Here is an 8,338-nt window from a genome sequence, read left to right as displayed (position 1 = left end):
CCTACCGATATATTTTTTTTATCAAGAAACCCTAAAATCGTCATCTCTTGAATATGTTGTTCATTTCTTTATTTTATATCCAAACATTTTCATCCACAAGCAAAAGTAGCTTACTGCTTCGTTTTCCTCTTTTTCTTGTTGAATTTAATTGTCGTTTCATCCCTCAGGCCTATATATAACAAAAAATATATATTTTTTTAATGTATTATAATGAATTATTTAAGAAAATATATATAAGATATTCAACCTTGGTTCTTTTTTCCTGTGTATAACATCTCATGTTATGTATGCAAACCCATGATATATGGGTTATGTATCATGGGTTTGATATCGTAATATGATATATATATATATATATATATATATATATATATACCTCATTACATCAGTAACTCGACAGCCCACCTAGAACGGTTTTCCTCAGCGTTTGTAATGTCTGCACAAATGAGACGTTGGGCAGCTGTGTAAAGATTCATCTTTGGAGAAAACTGTTGATTTTATACCCGTATCATTAATATTAAAAAATAATATTACCCCAGAATGTATTGCATTGCTATTGGAGGATTACAAATTTATTTACTGTTTAATTTAGGTTTCCACTACAATAGTATATAGACGTTTATTAGTGTGAATTTTGTAACTAAGGTAAAATGTCCAAAACCTGCCTGTTCCTGTCTGTCCTGATCTTACTATTGCAAGTGAGATTGTTATCAACAACACCATTTGTCTTGGGGGTTCCTCTCAGTGCGAGAAGGTCCTGGGATCCCTGTTCCCGGGTCACATTGTTTGGGAGAGAGTCAAAACCTGATTCTTATCATCACCATTTGTCCTGAAGCTCCTGTCTCAGTGCGGGAAGCCATGCTAAGCAGGTTATACCTCCTTTCAGAGTGTCTCCCCCCTCGATGTAAAGCCCTCCCCCTAAAATGCCTATAAGATGCATGTAAAGTTACTTTAGATTAGACTTGATTGAGATGACTACAGCGACGAAATAAAGAACTTATACCTCAACAATCTCCTGGTCTGCAACTCTATCTTTTCTACACTTGAGAAGAAAAAGTTTACAACACTATCCCACCCCAAAACATAAAATAATACCAACGATAAATGCTGAGCAATACTTAATTATATTACGTTTTACTGAAAATTATATAATTCAATAAAACAAAAACAATAATGTATGTCATAAGACATAGCTATGCATGAATACACTCTAGATGTGTATATAGTGAACATATCTACATTTTCATTTAAACAATTAATTAAATAAATATATTTTATTTACTGACAACAATGAGAAATATTAATAAATTAGTAAAAGAATCACACAATAAACAAATGCATATACAAATCAACACATGAAACAAAGCTTTATTCAAACTACAATCATGTATGTAGGCTACAGGCGCTGAACCCCATCCTACTGCCATCTCAACACAGCGGTTCCCATTCAGCGGCTTTATTCTGATGAATCTGCTGACCACCAGAGGTGAGCTGTGCCTGAGGTTGTTGCGTGATGTGTTGTGCTTCACAATCTGAGGCAATAAGGGCAGGTGGAGAGATGGAGGGACTCATAAGGGCAGGTGGAGAGATGGAGGGACTCATAAGGGCAGGAGGAGTGATGGAGGGACTCATAAGGGCAGGTGGAGTGATGGAGGGACTCATAAGGGCAGGAGGAGAGATGGAGGGACTCATAAGGGCAGGTGGAGAGATGGAGGGACTCATAAGGCAGGTGGAGTGATGGAGGGTCTCATAAGGGCAGGTGGAGTGATGGAGGGTCTCATCCATGGCACCATTTCCAGGATTCAGCTCTGGGCTCCTCATCCTCAGTGCTCACACCAGTCTGCTGACATTTCAGATCCTACAAAAATGCACAAAAATAACACAAAAGCAGTCATTTTAACAGCACAATGTCATTTGATTTCAGTATTTTTTAGAAGACAAAAACGTTTTTCACAAATGCCGCCATCATCTTTCCTTGCAGGTCCTACTCCGCCACAAAAGCTGTGCAGCAAATCCACAGAAATCAAGAATCCGAAAAGTGCTGTAATAGCATTGTTTGAAATTACAATAATTAAAATAAACTACAACTTAATATTTAAATAGTTGTTGTTCTTCATTTCTGTAGTATACTCACTCAAAGCCTTTAATGGCAGCATCCAGCTTCATGAGCCACTCTCCACCGGACACACACACACACACACACACACACAGCTTTGTTTTTGTGATATATGAGGACATTCCATAGGCGTAATGACTTTTATACTGGACAAACTGTATATTCTATCCCCCTACACTGCCCCTATCCCTAAACCTACCCATCACAGGAGACATGCTGCATTTTTACATTTAAAAAAAAACATTGTTTTTTATGTTTTTTAAGCTATTTGAAATATGAGGACTCATGCAATGTCCTCATATATCACGTGTAAGTTGTAATACCAGTGTAATATGCATGTCATTATACACATTTGTGTCCTCATATATCACAAAAACAAACACACACACACACACACACACACATCTGTTCATCTGTCCCTGTAACATCCTGACAAGATTCACATAACCTCTGTGATTTATGAGCTCAACCCTACATTTACATGTTGAGGTTGTTTAAACTTTTTATCCAACATAAATGTTCCTCAATTTATCAACAGTACTATGGAGAAATAAAATAGATAACTAATGTTTAGTTATAGATTTGTTCTACATAATAGCACACACACATCACTCAGATGTCTATTATATGTTGTGATGTGCACTTCTGCAATACTTATTGAAGATTTTCCTGTCAGATGTAAATAGACATTTAAAATAAGCGTCTTTAAGATGTATGGTTTATGTAAATCCACTTTAGAGACGTAACTTACGTGTCCTTACTGGAGCTCCCCTGATAGCGATACATAATAAAACGTGTTTTTACAACAAAATCACAACTACACTATACTGTCTGATGTCTTTACACCTTCAACAATTCAACAGTTTACTGTACAGTAGTTCAACACAGGCCATTTGAACACAATGAACCGTGTTTACTCACATTTGAAAACCCCCGCGTCGCTGATCTCCGCGATTGTTGATAATGACGTATCCTCTCGCGTGGCCTCCTGGGATAGAAGAGTATCCACAGTATCCATCGGTTGAGCAGAGCACTCAAAAATCTGGCCGAAAGCAGTAGGTCATCCGGGAACTTCTCGCCTACTCTTTTATGAATACTGATGTTTCGGACATACTACTCCTTTCACGTACTGTTTTCGCCTACTATATAGTAGGAAAGTAGGCATATTCGAACGCACTTTAGGTATACGTACGTCCGAATCTCGCGATAATTAATACGTCACCCAGGTAATTCTCGCCTACTCTTTTATGATTCGTACATACTTTTCGCTCGCCTACTCTTTTTCCCATACTATATAGTAGGGAAGTATGCGGTTTCGGACGCAGCCACTGTCTTCCCCAATAAAATGTGTATACACAAAATAAATCCTAACATACTTGAGCCATGGGTTCCATGATGGTCTGCAATCTTCTTCCCATCTGCCCTCCTAGCCTTTGAAAGACTTTTAGAAGTTTGTCAGACAGCAAATCGATCTGTGACAAAAATCTGGACTGTAGGGACATGGTGGTAATGCGCTTAAATTCAGCATTAATCTGAAAACAAAATAAATAAAATCAATGCATTTCAAAATACAGCATCTATATATTTAATAATATGCCTCTAATAATGTTCTTAATATCTCCTTCATGTGACAGGGCATCACAGACAGCAGCTAAAATAGTTTACTTTAAATTAAATGAAAATTAAATTATATACACTTTATGTAATCAAATAATAACTGGGTGGAAATTGGACACTGATTTTTTATTTATAAAGGCTGTAATAATCAAAGAAAAAAAATCTGCTTAGCATTTATTAATTTGAAAATAATTACTATTTTTCTTTTTTTCATAAAACCAAAACAAAAAACAGTGGCATTATGTAAACAAACCAGCATTTAAAGTGTTACAATTCTGAACATTAATACATGTTTGGTCATTATGATTAGAGCTGATGCTGGTTAAAAAATGATGTCAGTGAAAGTGGAAAAAATATATAAATCTATTAATATTTTTATGACAGTTTTGGATATTTTTGTCCATAATGAACCTGTGTAACTTTTTTTTAATTGATGCACAAGGGTTAATGAAATCATAGTCTTTTGAAGGTTAATAATCACATTAGGCAGTATCGCGATTTATATTTTTTCATCTTCAAAATATAAGATGCCTTAAAATGATCGTTTGTTATACCATTTAAGGTAGCCTATTGAATACTTTCTTACACTAAGAAAACTGATCCGCAGGGACTTTTTTATTTGTGCTCCAAAATACATTTTACACTTCGCACACATCTATTTTTAGTCGCAAATGCGAGTGAAATGGTTGCACTGTCGAGCCATGACTTGGATAGACTTAATGATAATTCCGATAGCACGTGAAGATCATTAGCATTAGAGAGCCAAGCATGTCACTGCAACTGGAGCTAGGCATAGGCTTCAGTTGCCATAGAAACCGTTTCGGCTGTACGCAGTCTTTTATTTTTACATTTTACTTTATTTCAGTTAAGACCATGTAAGACTTTGGTGCGGATTTGAAATATGTCAGTAAAAAAGAATTGTGTTGATTTGTTCTGTTTCCCAAAAGAATCACAAAAAGGACGTACAGTATGATTTGGTCTGATGTCATCATTTGACAGGAAATACTTCATCAGTGACTCATTTTGAACACTGGAAATATTAACTAATGTTGATCTGATGGTAGAATGAGTGTTGTATCATGGCATATGTTTCTCGCATTGAATGCAGATCTTCATACATATTTAATATGGTGGTGTTTTGTGTTTGTGTCTGTATGATGATCTCTCACACACAAGAGCACTCACTGCTTAACTGATACACGAATTATTAATAAATGATCTTACCGATTTCTGTGCTCTTTTTTGTAGATCGCTGGCTCGACGTAGATGATTTCTTCTTCATGAGTCTCAACTGTTTCAGTGATAATAAGATGTAATACAATAAATAGATGGATTAAAACAACAAAACTCAATGTTAGTCTAGATCTGTTTCTTTACAGCATAATGATATTATGGCTGTTGGCCTCATTGATCTGAGATTATGCACCTCAGTTTTTGAGTGAAACATCCTGTGTTAGTTAAAAGAAACCCATAGTTTGAATCCCATATTTGGTAATAAAATAGCATAAAGATAAAATTATAAACACATTTTTGGGGGCCGGTCATTTTTTAACAGGAACACCATAAGTGTAACAAGTACAAAAAGTATAAAAATGTTGGGGGGATGTTGTTATATCTTGTGTGCGCAAAGTCAGTTTTTAGCCCAATGCGATAACATTAACATTGTAGAGTATGAATGAAGAATCATGAATTCATTAATTCTGAACGCCATGCACACATTCTTGCGAACGGTTTCTAAAGCCCACAACCTGTGACTCATCCAATCTAAATCATCAGCTAGCGCCAGCAAGTCTGAAGTTTAAATTGATTCCTGACACCTGTAGTGGATTTTTCCCTAAACCTAACTAAATCTTGTCGCGTCTACAATCGACACTGACCAAAAAACCTGTCGCGTCTACAAATCGACACTGACCAAAACAATCTGTCTCGTCTACAAATCGACACTGACTAAAAAATCTGTCGAGTCTACAAATCGACACTGACTACTTTACTCTGGCTCTTCGCGTCTACCTCCGACAACTGGCCGAGTCTCTTACTCTAACTTACTTGTGTCCCTAAACTGACCTGCTGTGCAGCAGTAATATCAGACAGACTCCAGAAAATGTCCTTTAAATGCTTTTAATTACGGCCAGGAGAGTTCTCGAGCAATACTCAGAGAATCTCCCAAGTAAAAAAAGGCCGGTGGATCTCAGACAAATTCCATTGAGAATCCCCCCGAAAACACTGATTCAACAGTTTTTATACAATAGGGAGGTATGTCAAATGACATTAATATGATTGGTTCTTCATTTACAGTCTCTTCTGTTACTGGGTAGAGGAGACTTTGTTTTAATGATTACTTCATTGATCACAAGTTCTAACCTAGTCATCTGTCTAGTTTCATTTCCCATATTTGTTATTTATACTCACAGTCAGGTATTTGACACACATAGCTACATTCATCTAAAGTACAGAATGTCTTAGTACATTGTCTCAGAGATTTAGCAGGTTAAATGAGGTGAAATATTAAAAACATGGTTAGTTTAATATACAGTTTAAAATTTATATGACAGTTCCCCTCTCTGGCCGTTATCAAACACGGCCATAATTAAATTTGAATTCTAATCAATTTTCCATACCTGCATGATCCCATTATAAGTCAGTGACTTTAATACCACCTGTTATCTTTAACCATTTTCATGTTTCTCTTTATAATACCTTTAAGATATTCCTTCAATCAACATCCTAAGCTGTAATGAAAATACAACCAATTTCCAATGTTATCACATACACATACCATCTTACCATCTATTCACCTCCTTCCCAACATATCTTCAAGCAATCTAATTCTAAACATACCATAGTACATTGCCTTTTAACTTTAGACCTTGAGTCAAGTTTCATCATCTTTAGCTAAATTTCGAATCGCATTGATCTATTAGGCCTTTAACAGGCTGATACTGCTGATGAACCATTTTTTAAATCTTATTTTGTTAGCTTTTAATTCAAGCAGGCGATTGTTTTTCCTAGACAGATCTATTTAAGGACCTGTGTAATAAAATCTAACCAAAAAAAAAAAGTTTAACATTAATATCAATAATTTTATTATTTTGTTTCAAACAATGTAATTATTTTAAAATTAACTCTGTTTCACCCAGCTCTTGCCACGAGAATAGCCTTAGCTGATGACATGTCATTCAACTTTTTAACTAGGCTACTTATCTTTCTACAATCCTATTTTCCAGAATTAAAGGAGCCGTATGTAGGATTGTGGCCAAAACTGGTACTGCAATCACTTTAAAAATATTGTAGCAGACAGATAATATTGCTCCCCCCTGACTCGAGGTTGCCAGATAAGCTGCAGGATTCAGCAGAAACATAGGCTGCTTCAATGAGCTTCCAATGGCAAGTGACGAGGAGATGTACACAGTACGTTTTTTTTTCTGTTGAGGTGCTGGGGCCATATTAGCTTAAGAGATAAGCGTTTTTGATTTGATATTTAATTTGATTTGATTTCTTTATTTTGAACATATAAATACAATTACAATTTTTTTAAAAATCTGAGGAAAAATAAATGTATAATAGTAAAACAAAAATTATATAACCACAAAATAAAACTTCAAGAAGAAAAAAAACAACTTGATTTAAAAGTACTAAAGTTTTTGTCATAAGTAGGCTAACAAATAACCAAAACATTTGCCACAGCAATTATAACGCGGGACAAATTCAATATCACCAATGGCTATCACAGGGTTGTTTTCAGTCCCATCATAAAATAATGTTAGAGTAACTAAATTTCATTACAGGGTATATGCAGGAATCTTGAAGTTAATTTTAATACCTTTTCAAGACTTTTTCAAGACCTTCTCAATATTTTTTAATACCTCACCGCCACTTCAAGCTGTAACCATTTACATCAGTGATACTTTTAACTTAACAGTTTTAGTTTGTGATAAAGACTATAGACCACTCTGATAAAAAAAAAAAATCAAATAGGCTGGTATAGTAAATCAAAGCAAAGTTTATTAAAAAACAAAACAAAACTTTGCTCCACCCTCAACAACAATCATGCTGACATGGGACTCAAACTGTTGGACAGCTAATTCAGAAAAAAATTAGGGATGCACCGAAATGAAAATTCTTGGCCGAAACCGAAAACCGAAAAAGAGGAACCCAAGGCCGAAAAAACGAAAACCGAAACACCGAAAGAAATTATGCCAATTATAAGTACCATTGCATTTATGGTTATGACTGTGTACAAACTTGACTAAAATCAAGGCATTGTAATTGCATAAATTAACATTTTCAAAGAATAAATCAATTACAAATTATGCAAATATTTATTTAGCACAATGCATAGTATAAAATAAAATTCAAACTAAAATGTTTAACTTGACCCCACTCATGTGTACATTAAATAATAATCTGCTGGCCTGCAGAAAGGTTTTAAAATGAAATGTTCTCTCATAAAAACAAAGCCGAGCACGAACTTCTCATCACACCAGCATCCAGTTTGCACGTCTAAATTAGTTGATTACATTTTAAAAATGAGCATACACTAGCATAAAAAGCCATTTTAATGGACAAAGGTCCATGTTTAATACAAATGTACACGAAACTTAATGT

The 8,338-nt window shown here is 35.1% G+C and overlaps 1 long non-coding RNA gene across 1 annotated transcript; it reads left to right on the top strand.

Annotated features, from left to right (window-relative positions):
- The first annotated feature begins 1,434 nt into the window (after positions 1–1,434).
- LOC130086944 (uncharacterized) lies at positions 1,435–1,928 on the top strand. The gene is made up of 2 exons (XR_008807277.1): positions 1,435–1,580; positions 1,730–1,928. It is a non-coding gene; the product is annotated as an uncharacterized LOC130086944 (long non-coding RNA).
- Positions 1,929–8,338: the final 6,410 nt, after the last annotated feature.

This window comes from Rhinichthys klamathensis, unplaced genomic scaffold (genome assembly GCF_029890125.1).
Source record: "Rhinichthys klamathensis goyatoka isolate OS25496 unplaced genomic scaffold, OSU_Roscu_1.1 h1tg000103l_1, whole genome shotgun sequence".
Lineage (NCBI taxonomy): Eukaryota > Metazoa > Chordata > Actinopteri > Cypriniformes > Leuciscidae > Rhinichthys > Rhinichthys klamathensis.
Note: the sequence above shows the minus strand (reverse complement) of the source record. Positions and strands in the feature narration are given on the sequence as shown.